The sequence below is a fragment of the Chionomys nivalis genome, chromosome 12 (genome assembly GCF_950005125.1).
Source record: "Chionomys nivalis chromosome 12, mChiNiv1.1, whole genome shotgun sequence".
NCBI classification, from domain to species: Eukaryota; Metazoa; Chordata; class Mammalia; order Rodentia; family Cricetidae; genus Chionomys; species Chionomys nivalis.
In genome coordinates, this window is record NC_080097.1 from 30,195,296 (window position 1) to 30,214,015 (window position 18,720).

Here is an 18,720-nt window from a genome sequence, read left to right on the forward strand (position 1 = left end):
CTCACAAACATCATTAACTCCAGTTCCAGGAGTTAGTTGACACCCTCATCTGACCTCCAGAGACAACCTACATAAAGAAGAAACCATATATACATGCAGGCAAAACATTTATACACATAAAATAATATAATAATATAAATCCCCCAAAATGAGTAAAAAGCAAAGAAACTAGGTGAACAATGCCCAAAAGAGCAATGTCTGAAATTGATGGCTGGTTCTCATATACACATGGATACACACACGTACATACACAAACACACACATACATAAACACACACCCCACACAATCCAGAAGCCATGAGAGACAATTGGAGTGACTTGACATAAGAAGAGTAGCATTTCCGAGTCATTTTGAGGATGTTACTTTTTTTTCTTTAGACACGGACTCCATTGGTACTCACAGCCATATTAGATCTGAACATTTATAGTCCTTAATTGCTTTGCAGTTTACCACAAGCAGTGAAGGCTTTAGTGAACAAGACACTGGGAGATGTACTGTTGCATGCTTTGCATTTTTATTGCATTTGTGTTTTGATTAGATAAATTCATCCTGCAGTTGATACAGTTAATGAGACTTATTTTCTTGATCATCAGTTGTGAATTGCTCACTTTTGGAGTTATATATCTTAAAAAAAATAATAGACAAATAGCCAAATTATTGCAGCTAGCCACATTCCATTTAGTAAATTACACTATGCAACATGCTGAAAGATTTTATTGTAGCTTATAGTCATATACCATGAAGTTATCTTTCTTAACATTTCCATGTTAAAAATTGAATGTTAATGTGTATGTATTTACTACTAATAAAGCAATGATTATTGCATTTTCCACAAGTAAAAATTTAATGTGCCAATATTCAAATTTATGATATGTTGATGAAAAAATGATTAAACTACAGTGTTTAATTATCTCACATATGGCTACAGAAAACTAAAGGTCAAGATGCAAAACGCAGGTCCCTTGCATTCATTACTCATTTTCAAACCAAATGCTAATTATAGAAAATTTTTGGATTTATAAAAAACTTCCAATATAAGACTGTTTCCTTGTGATTAAATCTCATTTTCTTCATTATTTATTTCATTGTTGTATTCATAACAATGCATGAAATAATATATACATTACAAATAATAATTCATACTTTACTCACATTTCTTAGTGTTTATCTGATACCAACATTTTTTTCCCAAAATTTCATTCAGAATACCATATCATGTTTAATCATTTTGGCATTTAGGTTGCTCTTGTCTAGCCATTCAAGGTTATTCCTTTCTTCTATTTTTTTGTCAGTTCAAGAAATTATTCCTGTTCTCACCAGGTAGCTGAAAATATTAGCATTCTCTTGTTCTCTAAATTCAAACCATGACACAAGCAAAATGCATATCTAAAAGAACACATAGAAAAACACATTAACACATAAATATATATTCATCACTTACTACTGATTTTTTTAAAATCTTTTCAAGATCACATGTGTTAATAACTCACCCACCCTCCATTTGAACAAGCCTCAGGTATCTGAAGTCTTTCCAGCAATATATCTGAAAAGTACATATGGGATATATCCTTTGATAATTAATATCATACTGCTACTCATTCCATTAATATGTGTGTCTTCATGATAATTATGAGGAAATTTCATAGCAAACTATATTCTAAAAGTTGGTACTTAATGCAAATAAGAAGTGATTTTCACATTCCTAACCCCCTGGAGTATTGATACAAGGTCTTTCTTATATGTCTCTGCCTAAAAATTAGAGCTCATTTTAGAACTTTAATTGGATGGTAGAACATTTGGGACAAGAGCTCGATTAAGCTATCCACCAAAAATATTAATAAGTTTGAATAATCAAGCAAGACTTCAGAATAAAGACATCTAAACTGGGGCAACTGAAAGAGATAAGTAAATTCCACAATTACCCTACAGCTACCCTAATGGACAAAAAAGATAAATGCGTTCTCTTCTTTTGCAGAGAGAGCAGTGCTATTTATGTTAGGCTCATTCACTTGTGATGAGTTTGATTTTTGACAGAGATAGTTAATTTTACAGAGAAAGAATGTTTGGGGCAGGTTCTGTTACTGTTGAAGATTCATATATGTTTAAAAAGGTGCTGTTGACTATTGAAGATTAAACTTAAGCAATTCAGGCAGCCCCCCCCCCAAAAAAAGATACTTGGATACTTATGATAATTTTTTATTTTCAGAAGTCTGTATCATAGCTTTACATGTAAAACATAACCACCAAATAACTCTGGAAGAAAACAGAAGGCATTAACATTGTGTTTGGAAGGTAGAGAAGTGAAAGAAAATAGGATCATTAATTGGACAAAAGATATTTATAGCAATGAGGGAAAAGTAATTGGTAAGGAAGCTTCATTGAAGTCCAAATCTCCCTTTAAATAACAGTTACCATTAAGAAAATGCAATTGGAGAAATTATTCACAAGCGATATTTCTCTCAATAGTACACAATTTAAATTGTGAAGACTATACAATTTAAAACCACTAACAATGATAAAACAAAGAAAAAGGAAGAAAACAGAAAAAAAATATTCTGTGCTTCTTTGGAATCTGCACAGAAAAATGATTGCACTGAAAAATCTTGTGTGCTACACTCATTATAGCACAGCTACAATTTTAATGTCTGGTAAAACCGAATAAGAACAATCATGTAAAGCAAAATAAATTTCAACCCTACCTTTGGAAGGATAAAATGGAAAACTCATACTGACAATTGTTTCACGGTTCCTCGTGACTTTGCACATCCTTTAACCATTCCATCCAGGAACTTGAGAGACATGAAAGCCCATATCTACGAAAGACATTAAAAAATTTGAAACCGTCTTACTTATAATATCTCAAATTGCCAGTAAACTATATGACTATTAGGAAAAGAATGGATAATCAAATAATAGTATAGCCAAAATTTGAACTATTACATTTGCATTCTTCCCATATACCCAAAGGAAATAATGCACAAATTCTCTCATATATTACTTTTCTTTCTGAAAACATTTTTTTCCCTGAACAGATAGAAAATCAGCCTTACCTTCTCTTTTATCTATACACGTTAACTGCACAAAGATAAGGAGATTTATGGAGGTTTTATCCCATTGTCCTATACTATTGTTTTTTTTCTTCTGTTGTAGTACTATCATAACATTTATTGTTTGGTTCGCATGCATTGGGTTCCTTTTAATTTAATTGTGGTACAAGTTTGAGAGATTACTTGTGACAACTAATTGTTCAACATGGTTCAGCTTTATTTCTCAGTATTTCAAAACAGAGCTATTTATTAAATACTCTAGAGTTGAGCACAGTGATTCAGAACATGAGATACACTGAAAATTCTAGGAGCTTAGGATATGAGAAGTCCAGCTCAAGCAGGTATGAACAAAGAATAAAATGAAAGTATTATACTTCTAATATAATTTGTTGAAAAACGTAGGAAATGGACTTTTTGTCACTTGCACCAAGAAGCCTCACTCAACTTTTCTTCTTAAATTGTACCTATATATTGTCTACGATAGTTTATATTATTTTAGCAAAACTCATCCCCATCACTTCCCCTATTGTGTGTAGACCTTATTGGTGCTCGACAGATGCATGTTCATGTGACATCCTTGGCCACAGGAGTCGTGAACGTGCTTACTTAGTTTTACTCACTGTCGCGAGAAGATAAATACTGGAAGTAGCCTTTCATGTTCAGCCTTGTCTGCAGGTGAAGGGAGTGGAGGAACTGAACTAGCAGCCTGAAACAAAGAACAAAGAAATGTCACCTAATTTGTTGTTGTCATCCCAGGTGGGCGCGGCCAGTGGCCCACACACTACTCAAGACAGCCGTGCATGTAGCCCAAAACATGTGCAGATAAAACCATGCCTCATTGGCATGACAGTTCCCTTTCCACAGCTGCCTTGATTTGCTCTGCTAAGGAAATGAAATAGTGCATGGGAAAGCACGTGAGATGAAGAAATACGAACATGTGATTTCATATATAACATTCTTTGGGGTTTCTTCAGGTCTAGAAATTCGTGAGTTGTCCTTCATTGTTCCCATTGTTTTAGGCACTGTCTGTTTGCCTTTCAGTTACTCATATTTGAAGTAACCGAATGTGGACATTTAGCTCATAAGTTTTAGATCTTTGTTATTTTTAAATAAGTTAAATGCTTCCTGGTCTACAATCTAGATGCTACTTTGTCATCTTAGCTTTACCTCCCTTTATCTTTAATATAGAGCTATTTGGTATGATTGTGGTTATCCACAAAATAAACATGCTGACATGGAAGGGGAGGCCCTCACACAAAGCCTCAACCCTTCACACAAACCTCCTGGCAGCTAAAGAATGCTGAGAGTGAGAGAAATAGCCTTCCCTGTTGAAAGCATACCAACTGGTTATCCAATGTTAAACATATACGTGTGTTTTAGTATTATTTTACCTTTCTCCAGCATGTATCAGTTGAATATATCTTTTTGGATATGGTTGTGACTTTGGGTAAATGTCATCTTCTCAGTGCTGGGATTTTTACAGACAGTTTTTCAAAAACAGTTCTGTTTGTTAGGTTATTTTTTGAGACAAAATAACATTCAGGCTGAAGTTGAACTCCTGATCTTTCTGTCTCCACATTCCACGTGCCAGGCCGACAAAAGTACATCACTACATCCAGCTTATGAGTTGCCAGAGATTAAAGTCACGGTTTTATTAACCCTAGAGAAGCATTCTATCCAAGTGAGCTCCACCTCCAGCTGAATCTCTAAGCTATAACACTTAAGAATATGTATTCCTCTAGTAGTGTTATCATTTTCTAACTTATTAGCCTAGTACCTGACAACTGGATCATTCTTATAATCCTGGCATTCAGATAATGACCTAGGAATTTTCTCTAGATATCTGTACCACAAGAATTTGTATAATAACTGCTAACCATGCGGAAGCTGGGTCAGAAGCATATAGGGAAAGAACATTGATAAGACGTTATGTCTTTAACTGTTTTTTTTTTTTTTTTGATATTGTGGGCATGACATTTTAAATGAGAAATGAACAACACAGGCTCTGGTATTTGAAGACTTTTTCCCTAGTTGGCAGCATTGTTTGGAGGTATTCTAAAAGGTGCAGACTTGCTGGAAGAAGTAAATGACTGGGAGTTCGCAATTGTGTTTTGCTTTCAGCTTACTCTCCCTGCTTCATGCTGTAGGTTAAAGACTCTCTTTCTATTTCTGTTGCCCCTTGCTGTCACATCTTTGCTCCACCATGATGGATCCATCTTTTGGAACTGGAATTGAAAATTAACTTTCTCTTCTTAAGTTGCCTTTCATCGTGGTATTTTATTACAGTTACCGAAAATGTACTAAGTGTCTAGGAAGTAAGAGCTTAAAGTGCTTTTTAAAATAATAATTTATTTTATGTTTCACTTATGATGCTGATTCCTTCTCATCAAAAAGAAACACAAAACCTTTCATTTCCTACTTGTAAAAACCTCTTCTAAAGTCACAATATTTAATTCTGAATTAAAACCAATGGCAGAAGAAGGAGTTGGAACTTTGGATATATTGATTATGACCCTACAGAGAGAAGGCGAAATTATTAGCTCACCCTTTCTGAGGGTCTGTGGGTGAACTTTGAGAAAAACTAACACAGCAGATTTTTTTTTTATATTTCTGTGTTTTTAAATATCTAAGTGGTGACAACTTGGCAAAAAACTGTAGTACGCATGAAGCTGAACTCTGAAGTAATTTCTTTCCAATGAATAAGTCAGTACCAGTGTCAAAATTACTGCCCCCCTTGGCTGGGCGGTGATGGCGCACGTCTTTAATCCCAGCACTCGGGAGGCAGAGGTAGGTGGATCTCTGTGAGTTCGAGGCCAGCTTGGTCTACAAGAGCTAGTTCCAGGACAGGCATCAAAGCTACAGAAAAACCCTGTCTCGAAACCCGCCCCCCCCCAAAAAAAAATACTGGCCCCTTCAGATCCATTCCCCATTCTGGTAATTACAAGTCATCCTCACAGATGAACACAGGACTTTTATGGCATCCATTGAATCATGTAAAACAAGGCACAGAAAAGAGAAACTTTATAGAAACGATTCCTACTAAAAATACTCAGTGTGATAGGAAAAGGTTCAGCTAAGTAAAGCAAATGAAATAATTCATACTACTTTTAATAAATCTTCTTCTAGGAGAAAAGACATACTGGATAATACTTCTGAAATGATTTAGCAATAAAATCACATGGTGTAAAGAAATATACATTTAAGCAATCATTATCCCAAAGCCCACAGGCTTTTGGAGGTTTCTAAAGGCAATTAAATAAGTAGATCTGTGTCACTTGCGTACCCTCAAATTTATTTTAGTCAGCATCTTTATTTGTAGGTCTATGTGTTGAAGGTCTACATTTCATCTTTGCTCATTTACAAAATAGCAAATATAGGCATAAAATCTGCATTCCTCTCGTGCATACGAAAGATCATACATTATGCAGGGGAAACTTACTCATCTCCTCACAGTATGTCTGGAACTCCAGAAGGCAAGTGTTGGTCTGGAAAGGCTAAGATCTGGAATACGCAGCTTTCCCTGACTCTTTTGCCTTGGAAGGCACGTATGTCTCCTCCTTCATGAGTTACTCCCCTAATTCAATATAGATAACCTTGTGTTGTGTAGCAGGTAAATGTCAGGGCTCCATCAAGGTGGAAACGTAAAATCCTTTCCCAGGTTCCCTCTGGGTTCATGGCTGAGCTGGGTGTATCTCGCCTCCTCTAATCATACTGACTGGTGGCGTGACTTTTTCTTAGTACATGAGGAATTTTTTTTTTTTTTTTTTTTACTTATTTATTTATTTTTATTCTTTTTTAATTAAAATTTCCACCTGCTCCCCATTTCCCATTTCCCTCCCCTCCTCCCAAATATTGCCCTCCCCCCACTTCCCTCCCCCTATCCCCACTCCTCTTCTCCTCCCCCCACTCCATTCCCCCTCCCTCTCGATACTGAAGAGCAGTCCAAATTCCCTGCCCTGCGGGAAGACCAAGGTCCTTCTATCTACGTCCAGAAAGGTGAGCGTCCAAACAGGCTAAGCTCCCACAAAGCCAGTTCATGTATTAGGATCGAAACCTAGTGCCATTGTCCTATGTTGAGTGCTTGACACCATGTCTACACAGTCCCATCACGTTCCCAGTGTTAGAACAGTGACTGTATTGCCTTATTTGGCCATTTTATTTAAAACACAGGAAGGCAAATCAGTGACAAAAGTGAAATTGAACAAAGTTTATTGAGCGGCTGCCTTTAACTCTTCTTCATGGTTCTCTAATACCCTATAGTCATAAATTGTTTGCTTCAATTGTGCACTTTTAATTAATTAGTTAATTTTCTTAAAACGATCTTTTCTCATTTTACATACTTATCCCAATTGTCCCTCCCTCCCCTCCCTCCTGCTCCCTCCATCCAACCCCCCATCCACTCCTCAGAGAGGGTAAGGTTTCCCATGGAGACTCAACAAATTCTGACACATCACTTTGAGGCAGGACCGAGACCCTCCCCTTATATCTAGACTGAGCAACGTATCCCTCTGAAAAGAAAAAGCTCCAAAAAGCCAGTTCAAGAGCTAAAGCTAAACCATAGCTCCACTGGCAGTGGCCCCACAGACTGCCCAAGCCACACATCTGTCACCCACTTTCAGAGGGCATAGTTTGATCCTATGCAAGTTTCCCAGCTGTCAGTCCAGAGTCAGTGAGCTCTCATTAGCTCAGGTCAGCTCTTTTGATGGGTATCCCCATCATGATCTTGACCCTCTTTGCTCATATTATTGTTCCTGCTTCTCTTGGACTGGTCATGGAGGAGGAGAGAAGGGGAGGGAAGAGGAGAACATGAGGAAACAGAATAGGTGGGATGGGGGAAGATCTACAGCTAAACATTGGGCCAAGGTTCCCGAGATCAATTATACATTCATATTATACCTTTGACTGAAAAATACATAAATAAATACATTCTTCTGTTGGTTGAGTCAGAACAGATTTGTACCCAGAAGACTCTTACTCTTCTCAGAAAATTATACTTTACCACTTTTGATTTTGAAAATAAATGCTGTGATAGTTCTGAAGTTGTAAAAAAAAAAGAAAGAAAGAAAAAATAAAGTGGATGAGACAGAGAGAGAGAGAGAGAGAGAGAGAGAGAGAGAGAGAGAGAGAGAACCCAAACCAGTTCCCTTCATTTTGACTGCATAACAATCTAGAATGATGACAATAATATGGAAGAGAGTCTCCTGCCAGCAGGGTGTGACCCTTCACCCCGATTTCTATTCCCAAGAAAAGCTATAAATATTTTATTAACCTAGGAAACTTTTTCATTTAAGTGAAATAGGAAAAGCAATAATCATATTACCATTTACATTAGGTTCATGAGTTCAAATTATATTTGCTGGCTTTGATCAAATTTGAAAACATAGTGAACAGCATATAATTTCAAGAGAAAATATGCAACAATAGATTCATAGATCTCTGAGTTCTAAAATCTTTATATGTAAAATAAACCTTATGTTATGTAGTATTTAATAGGATGTAGAAAATTGAAAGGAACAATATGAAAAAATTCTACTTCTAAAATTAATCATTTTATAGTGGTTTCTATTCAGTCGTCTAAGTTGAATCATGTTAAATACAGATCTTTCATCTCAGATTTTCATTCAACATTAATATATGTGAATTTTAAAATGGTAAAATCATCAAAATGTTTAATGCGAACAAAATTTCCTGTGATATACATTTTGAGTATTTCATTTAATTTTCCTTTATTTTATATATTTTGAGTTTTTTATGATTTTGGTATTATAAACATTGCTGTGATAAGTAGAACTATATGGCTTTAGATGAAATTCTAAGGTTCAATTATGTGAAAAGATTTTATTGATCCATTTTTTTGTGAATAAAATGGATTTTGACATAGAAAACCATGTTTATAAAAATGTGACTCCCTCTTTTTCTCCCTTCTCTTTCTGTTGGGACAAATATTGTCAGCACAGTTAGCCAATTGTATACTAAACAAATCATTGTATACTAAAGTTTCTTTAGTATACGAACCATTGTATACTAAAGTTTCTTTCACGATTTCTTAAGTTTCTATTCAAATTACCAATTATTACTTTCACCATGGAAAAGGATGTGTTAGCTTTCTAGAGCATCATGCTTCTCACAGCTTCCGAAAGTATGCATTGACTTTACACAGTCGCATACTTCCCGAGCAACCGGCTCATCCTCAACACACACGCAGAACATTAATCCATGACTTACTGATAAAGAAATATCAAAAGTATGTTCGTGAAACTTATTTTTTTTATTTTTTATTTTTTTCAGTCTTTTTTTTTTATTTATTAAAGATTTCTGCCTTCTCCCTGCCACCACCTCCCATTTCCCTCCCTCTCCCCCATCAAGTTCCCCTCCCTCATCATCCCTAAGAGTAATCCGGGTTCCCTGCCCTGTGGGAAGTCCAAGGACCACCCACCTCCATCCAGGTCTAGTAAGGTGAGCATCCACACTGCCTAGGCTCCCACAAAGCCAGTACGTGCAGTAGGATCAAAAACCCATTGCCATTGTTCTTGAGTTCTCAGTAGTCCTCATTGTCCATTATGTTCAGCAAGTTCGGTTTTATCCCATGCTTTTTCAGAACCAGGCCAGCTGGCCTTGGTGAGTTCCTGATAGAACATCCCCATTGTCTCAGTGTGTGGAACTCAAGACCGTGAAACTTATTTTTATCTATATATTTTTTTAGAATTTCCCACATTTTTATCTCTACAAAACTCAAAAATGGTATAGGCATCTACAGTTTTGTCTAGTGCACAAAGGACTGTGTGCCCTTTATTTACCCAACCATTTCTATGAAATTTATTTTATTTAAATAATGGTAAATTTCTCATATTATCTGTTTTCTTCTAGAATTCTCAGTATTATATCTGTTGGGTGATACTTTGTATTTACCCAGTTTTATTCTCCTGGGTTTCAAACATTTAATTTTTTTTTTCTGTTTCATTTGAAATTGGAAAAGATCTATTTCTGCCCTCCTTTAAAAAGTGTATTTTACTCTTGCAAGAAGGCAGTAATGCTACTTTTAGTCTATCTGTAAAAGTACATAGTAAAAAGCACACAGTTTTTACTCTGGGCCCTTTATGTGTTGGCTTCGTCTGTGTATTTCACTTGGTTTACTGTAGCTTGTCATTTGTGTGGGGAGTGGTGGTGGTGGTGGTAATGATTTCAAAATAATTTTGTAACTTTTTTTTTTGAGACAAGGTGTGTCTGTAGATTTGGAGCCTGTCCTGGAAGGAGCTCTTGTAGACCAGGCTGGCCTCGAACTCATAGAGATCCCCCTGCCTTTGCCTCCTGAGTGCTGGGATTAAAGGCATATGCCACCACTGCCCAGCAATTTTGTAACTTTTTTGATGGAAATGAAAATATGCTATCTATTTATCCCAGTGCTATAGAAGGTGGGTGGGCCTCTAGATGAACATGGTTTTGCACTGGGATTCAACAAATAAACATTTTCTTCTGATTAATTCCTTGATATTTGGGCCATATAGAGACCTTTTTATGTTTTCCGTTGAAAATTAAAATTCCACTCTTTACTAGAGAGTGAATGATTGGGTGGTTGATATAGTCGGAAAGAGTGTGTAAAATATCTGGTGAATCTTGCCTGAGGAAAGGTTATAACTCTGTAGACTAGTCTGGCCTTGAATTCACAGAGATTGGCTTTTCTCTGCTTCTGGAATACTGGGTAGAAAAGTATACACCACCATGACAGGCCTAGAGAGATGGCTCAGGGGTTAAGAGCACTGGCTATCCTTCCTGAGAACCCAGCTTCAATTCCCAGCACCTACATGGTAGCTCACAACTGTCTGTAACTCCAGGTTCAGAGCATCTGACACCTTCACACCAAATCCCATTAAATAAAGTTAAATAAATTATTTAAACAAAAAAGAATGCTTATAACTGCTTCTTAAATAAATTTCCTAGAAGTGTTTTCAACACCCACTTCTAAATATGTGTATTCACTAATTATAGAAAACATTGTGAATTTCCTTTTGTTTATCTATGTTTTTAAACAATCTCCATTTTCAAAAATACTATTATTTTTTTCTTATTGCTCTTCTTTTCTTTGTGTAGTTTTGTTAATGATTCTGTTTTTGTTTTCCAAAGGAAGGCTGATACTCATCATCTATATTCCTACCAAGAGTACTAATCTCAACTGAATGTAACTTTGTGCCAGCTTATTTTGAGCAGCAATGCTATACCAGTTGACGATCTTAGTGCTGTCTGGGAGCCGTTTGATTATTTATTTTCCACTTTTACTCAAAGGAAACCTGACTTTAGCTCAACACAGTTTATTTGATACCAATAGTTTCTAGAATGTCACAACATTCCAGACCCAAACTCGGTCAGAATGACCCTCTGTCCATTATGTCAAGCTAAATTTACAACACAAAAGTAAAAGAAGAACAGTTTATCTGATTTGTCAGATCTGACCTTTGATTTACATGAGCACAATTTAGTAGCCTTCAGCTTATAAAGTCAGCCCAGAAATTCAGTCAATTACCTATAGGTGTGACATGCTTGCTTCCTTAGTAAAGTTGATAAACACTTTCATTGTATATGATGGCCTGTATGGGGAAAAAATATCATTTAAATGAAAACTTGCCTAGGACAATGATTACAATAGTATATAACAGCAGCACCATAACTTTTTTTGCTGACAATTTGAAATCTATAGCTATAATTTATAACTAGAAGAATGTGGAAAAATTAACCTAAAGTCTTCATTACAGAAACACAGACACACACACACACACACACACACACACACACACACACTTTTGATTAACTGGTGAAACCATGATTGTAACTGAGGTCCAGAAGCATTTGGTGAATCTGAGTAAACCAGAAATAATTCATGGATCTCCAGTACAGCCATAAGTGAAAAGCATACCATCTTCATCCCATGCTATTCTGAATAAAACAGCCACATATAATTTAAATGCACTTAAGGGAAACTAAATAAGTTCACTAAGTTTTATAATAGAATTAGGTTGGTTGTGATCTTGTTCCCAGTGGGGATTATAAAAAGAGTTCATATAGATTTCAGTTTGGACCTGTTATAGTGGGTGGAACTTTAAAACTGTTGCTATTGCTCTTGTATTAGAACTTGCCACTAATAATATAAATAGAGAATGTTCCAAACATGCTTTATCTACATATCTCATTAAATATAATTCAATATCATTTCCACAAAAATTCTAGGTATTTGATTTAAAGAATTTTGAAAGGAAGATTAAGTGTCCTTCAAAGATAAAGAGTCTCTGGGGCAAAATAAGAAATGTGGCAAAAATCTTAAAATTGCTATGACTTTGGCCATATAGGGGACTACATTATATATGTGTATCATTTTAAAACACTATTAATTGCTAATGTATTTCAATTCAAGGTCCATCTTTTATGATGTTTATTTTATAACTTTCAAATATTTAGGGTTCCCGTTTGTTTTCAATTCTGGTCCCTCCTTCGAAAGTGAAGAGGGAATTAAGCAAGACTTTTGAATGCCTCATTTGTTTTGTGCATTTTTCAGTAGATGTGATGGGAATATTCTAAAGAAAGAATGGAACAATTTGTCATTCTAATTAGGCCATTGTAGAACTTAATTTGCTGAACTGTAATCACCATGTTTTCAGCTTCTTTCAAGACACATTTCATGTTGAGAGACAAAAACTGCAGTGAGGAGTCTAAGCAACTGACAGAAACATCTGTGGATTAAAAAGTTTGGGGTGCAGAGTGGAAGCTAGCCTGGAAATAAATATACAAGTTTCACATCCAGACCTTGACACTTGCCACTCTGCATCTTTCTAGTCAAGGAATCCAGCAGTTCTTTAAAAGGCAACAGATATGAGGTCTATTGTTCAAGTAATACCCAGAAAAACAATTGTGAAAGTCTACTTTTTAGAAATCCTTCAGACTGTTGTGACATACACAGTGAAAACAAGATCTAGACCTTTATATGAACACCTCCCTAATCTAAGGAGAGCAGACTAAAAAGCAAGCAACTAAAACATTTTATATAATGTGACAAGTAAAAGCATCTGTGTATAATAATAGGTATATTATAACAAACTAAAGTTTGCTAGTTTTTGTGAGGAATAAGACTGATAATATTTCCATCTACATTTTCTTTGAGGTGGTTTATAACTTGAGTATATAGGAAAATAGGAAATTTGAGAGTAAATACTACCCAAAGGCAGGCAAAAATGATCGTGTGTGTAAAGGAGCTTCCCACCAAGCTTGATAACCTGAAGCAGGAAATTTTAAAGACAGGTCTGCCTATATTGGCAGTTTGTCAGTCACTTTTTTTTCTGTATCCTGTAGAATGTCTACCAGACTCTTTCATGAAGCAGGAACCCTGAAGTACGATCTTACCTTTAGGCAAGTTTAGCAGTCATTTCCCTGTGGATCCTGCATATTCAGTTTATGAAGCAGTCCAGGCAAGAGCAGCTTCTTGCCCAAATGGCTAGCAAACTCCATAAGGACCCTCTTTGATGCCCATCTTTCTCTCAAAGTAGATTGATGCTGCGAGGAACAGATGTGTCGCATTGTCAAGAAAAATCTTAAGTTTTAAAACATTTTAAATGCTATATTTTGAAGTTCTCTGAAAGATTTGAAGAATACCTATCTAACTGAAATATATCAATATATTTAGAAAATAACATGACTACAAACTTGAATATTATAGATGATTATCTATTAACCTATATTTTTGAATATACATTACATTTTGAAATGAATGCACGGACACAATACCTTAATCAAGAGCAGAAATATACATATAACATAATTGACCTAAAACTTGTATAAGTAAATCAAGATCCATACCAATGCAAAGTATCCATCTCTACAGCATATTCCCCTTTAAATGTAAAGAAGCATTTACAAACAATATTTGGGGATATGGGCATAGTTTTGTCTAAAATTTTCTTACTGATTATTGGACAAAGTAATTTTTTGTGTGTGTTCATGGCAACCTCTTGGGGGATCATGGTCTATTAAACCATATTAGCTTGCAATGAATCCATAGATTCTCATCCTCTATGGAAACAAGAGAAGAACCTCTTTTTTAAAGCAACATATCCTTAGACTCCAATTCTGAAGTCAAGATACCTTTATAATATACATACATGCTGGTATAGCTTAGCAGTCCATACAAAAAAATGTCTCTCTGTACTTAGTTCCTTCACAGTTAAAAAATTTAAAGAAAACACAATAATATGCATAATTCAGACTCTGTGGATTTTTCATCTTTACATGTTTTTTTTACTTCTTTTAATGTATGACTGTCTGTACTTTGTCTCTTTAAAGACTATTTTTATATTTTTATAAAGCATTTACTTTATTTTATAATTGTCTATATTAATTTTATTTTTTCTTTCCAGACTCTGTACATTTATCCAATACTGTGACTCATTTAGAGGTCTTTTTTGCCTGAATCTGTCCTGTGTATATAAAATTATTTGCTGTCCAGGAGTGCTTCTTAAAATGTTAAGCGCTTCTTAAAACTTAAGCTGTGGCATTACTAGGTCAAATATGGTACTTCTTGCTTGGCCTGCCCAGTCCAGCATGGTGGAGTTGCTTGTGCCTCTAAGAGCCATGCACACCACCCTACTTTCAGGCACACAGCCAGTCCACGTTGCCATCAAGCAAGCCACAGCACACTGCTCACAAACCCCATCCAAATGCTATATCTCCCCCTAAGAGCCAGAGGTCAGGCTGGCAGCAGGGCCAAGAAGACTGGCATTTTAAAACAGCATGACACTTTTTTTTTCTGTTACAGCAAAACCTCTCTTAAGGAAGCTGTGGAACACAACCAGCAAACAGAAAGAAGCTGTGTTAAACCCTGCATTTTTGTGTCTAGAATTTCTTTGTAAGCTCTCACAGGTTTTAAGTGGATTTTAGTCAACCATGTTGGTGCCAATCTGTAGTAGGGAGGCAGCTTGTTGGTTTCCGGATGCCTAGGTGACTTAGACCCAAAATAATCACAGAGAAACTGTATTATTTAAATCAATGCTTGGCCCCTTAGCTCTAGCTTCTTATTAGCTAACTCTTACATATTAATTTAACCCATTTTTATTAATCTGTGTATTGCCACAATAACCTGAGTTTCATCCTTAGGACCTACATGCTGTAAGGAGAGACCCAACCCCTGAAAATTGTATCCTGACATGTACATATATACCATGACATACACAGATCATTATATGCCCTTCACCACACATACATAACTATAATATAATTGGGGAGTGAGCACTAAACAAGGCATCTTAGGTTAATAAGGGGTAAAAACCCATAGAATAATATATTTACTATAATCGGCTACTTTTATTATAGCATTAATTACATTAGTTTTTCTTCAAGCATATTTTTTGTATGTGGGGTGTGTGTATATATAAGTGTGTGTGTATTTGTGTGTGCACACATGCATGTGTATGTGTGTATGTGTGTTAGTATATGTGCATGTTTGTGTGTGTATGTGTGTTTGAGAGAGAGAGAGAGAGAGAGAGAGAGAGAAAATGTGTGTGTCTGTGTGTGTAAAAGTCAGGCAAACATCAGTATCGTTCCACCAGAACTGACTGCCTTGTATTTTGATACCCAAGGCTCACACATTTAGGTAGACTAACTAGTCAATGAACCCTAAAATTTCCCTTATGTCCACCTCTACAGTCAAATTTTAGACAAATTCCAAAATGCTTTGAATTTTACACGGATAGTGATCTAACTTGAATCCCCATGTTTCAATATGTTAAAACTAAGCTATCCCTAGACTCAAGATTATTCTATAGTTTATTTTATTTGAGAAGATTTTCTTGGGGAAATAATAAATTGTTATAACATATTGAAGAAATTTAAAAGAGTAAAACTTGATTTGAAGAGCATGATGTATATTAGATTTAGGTAATTTTGCAAGATCAAGACTATTTGATGGTAATGGCATACACTAGTATCCTGAAGAGCCAGTATATCATGGAACATAATTTGAAGATACTGACTTGATCATTTTAGCTAAGTATACATACAGCATCCCCAGGTATTTGTGTGATCACATTTTAATAATTAATAAGTTATTTTGTATATGATACCAAAATGAAGTCTAAAAACCTGGAAAGAAGGCACAATCACTAAAGAGAATTCATAGTACTTTTTCTGTAGAGATATGCTTGCAGTATTAGGTAAAGTAAATTTCTTGGCCAGTTTCAAGATTAAAAAGAAGGTATATTAAATACAAATTATTTGTCATGCTGGTATTTTTCATTTTGAATGGGACAGTATGACCTCTGAGTTAATGGCAGGGATTTAAGATCATTGATTATGTCCTGTATGTTCAATGAAATATATGTGAATCCTGATGGTACAGTTTTGTTTGATACAAATGCAAATTTGCTTGAAAACATCAGAATTTGAATGAATAATCTAGACAATTTTCCTGAAACACAGTAGTAGAGAGGCTACTCATCAAGATATTTTATGACTGAATACCACTGAACAACAGACAGCATTTTAGTTTGAAACTGACCTACGTTATTCGTCAAAGTTAATAGCATTTGTTATTGTTTTCGGAAAAGGAAATTATTCATGTGAAACCGTTCAGCCTTAACAGTAATATCACAGTATGCATGCAATTACTAATTGCAGCTATTTCCTATTTTGCAAAGGTAGAATCTAGAAGATTTGATTTTAAAATAGAAAAAGTTTACCTAAATTATTGTGAAGTTTAGCAAAATATTTATTCAATAAAAGAAAGAAGGTCATCTACAATTATAAGTCAGTTACAGTTTCCTTTTGGACAGAAAAAGAAAAGCAGTAACTGAAATTCAATTACAACCATGGCTGTTATAAAAAAAATGCTCCTGACAAAGTTCTCCAAAGACCACTGTGAAAGACAAGAGTTATTTTGTACTAAAGAAAGAGTTGTGCATTTTATAACCTAATTGATGTGGTATTCCCCTGTGTATGCTGTGATTACTATTAATGAATAAAGAAAACTGACTTGGCCTGACAGGGTATAATAAAGGTAGGATGGGAAATCTAAACTGAATGCTGGGAGAAAGAAGGGCAGAGTCAGAGAAAAGCCATGTAGCCCCTCCAGAGACAGACACCAGAACTTTAGCCAGTAAGCCTCAGCCACGTGGCGATACACAGATTAATAGAAATGGGTTAAATCAACATGTGAGTGTTAGCAATAAGAAGCTAGGGCTAATGGACCATACAGTGATTTAATTAATACAGTTTTTGCGTGATTATTTTGGGGCTGAGTTGTCAGGGACAAACAAGCAACCTTCCTCCTACACCTAATAGAACTGCATAAGCAAATTACAGAAGTTATGCTTAGACCCAGACGATTGCTCTTTTTCTGGCTGGAATCATGATGCTGTGCTGGAGAAGTAAAAGAAGGTTCCTGATGCAAAAGAAAACATTCAGAAAAAGGGAGAGAAATCCTTAGAGTTGAAAGTGAAGCTCCTGCTGGAAATAATTAGCCCCAAAAACTCCTTTGAAAGGCAAGGAGAAAATGTATCTATGAAAAAAAAAATAAAGACAGAAAGAAAGCAGTATCACAAGGAATACAGGACTAAGAAGTGAATGGCTAGGAGGGTACGAAAAGCTGAAACTGCTATGTACCTGCAGAACAAAGTTGGCATTTGCCATCAGAACTCAAGATAGCAATGGTTTAACCCCCAAGGTCTGCAAGATGTTGCAGTTGTTTGCCTGTGGCAGATTTTCAACAGCTTCTTTGTTAAGCCCAATAAGGCTTCAATTAACGTTCCGAGGATTGTGAAATCTTACATTGCATGGGAATACCCCAACCTAAAGCCAGTAAATGAGATGTTCTACAAGCATGACTATGGCAAAATCCACAAGAAGTGTTTAGCCTTCACAGATAATGTCTTGATTGCTAGACCTCTTGGTAAATATGGAATTCTGAATGCAGGACTTAATGAGATCTAGAGAGACAGAAACCCTTTAAGGCTCTTTAAATTATCTTCTCCACTAGGTAGAACTGGAGAAAAAAGTGCCTCATTTTGTGGAAAATGGAGATCCTGGTAATACAGAATACTCGATAAGAGTAACAGGCTTTTTTTTTTTTTTTCAGATAAACTGAGGTGCCTCCCACAGTATTTTTGCTATCTGGTCAGTTAATAAGCAGTAACAGATTGGCAAATTCAAAAATAAAAAAGAGACCAAGATTACTGAAAAAAATGTTTATTATTTGCTTAATAATTTGGTACTTTATTTTTTTTAAATTTATTTATTTATTTATTAAAGATTTCTGCCTCCTCCCCGCCATCGCCTCCCATTTCCCTCCCCCTCCTCCAATCAAGTCCCCCTCTTGTTAGCCCTAAGAGCAATCAGGGTTCCCTGCCCTGTGGGAAGTCCAAGGACCACCCACCTCCATCCAGGTCTAGTAAGGTGAGCATCCAAACTGCCTAGGCTCCCACAAAGCCAGTACGTGCAGTAGGATCAAGAACCCATTGCCATTGTTCTTCAGTTCTCAGTAGTCCTCATTGTCCGCTATGTTCAGCGAGTCTAGTTTTATCCTATGCTTTTTCAGACCCAGGCCAGCTGGCCTGGGTGAGTTCCAGATAGAACATCATCATTGTCTCAGTGTGTGGGTGCACCCCTTGCGGTCCTGAGTTCCTTGCTCGTGCTCTCTCTCCT

At 35.9% G+C, this 18,720-nt stretch overlaps 1 pseudogene; it reads left to right on the forward strand.

Annotated features, from left to right (window-relative positions):
• The window catches only part of LOC130885223 (60S ribosomal protein L7-like), a 35,179-nt pseudogene extending 16,978 nt beyond the window's left edge, over positions 1–18,201 (forward strand).
• Positions 18,202–18,720: the final 519 nt, after the last annotated feature.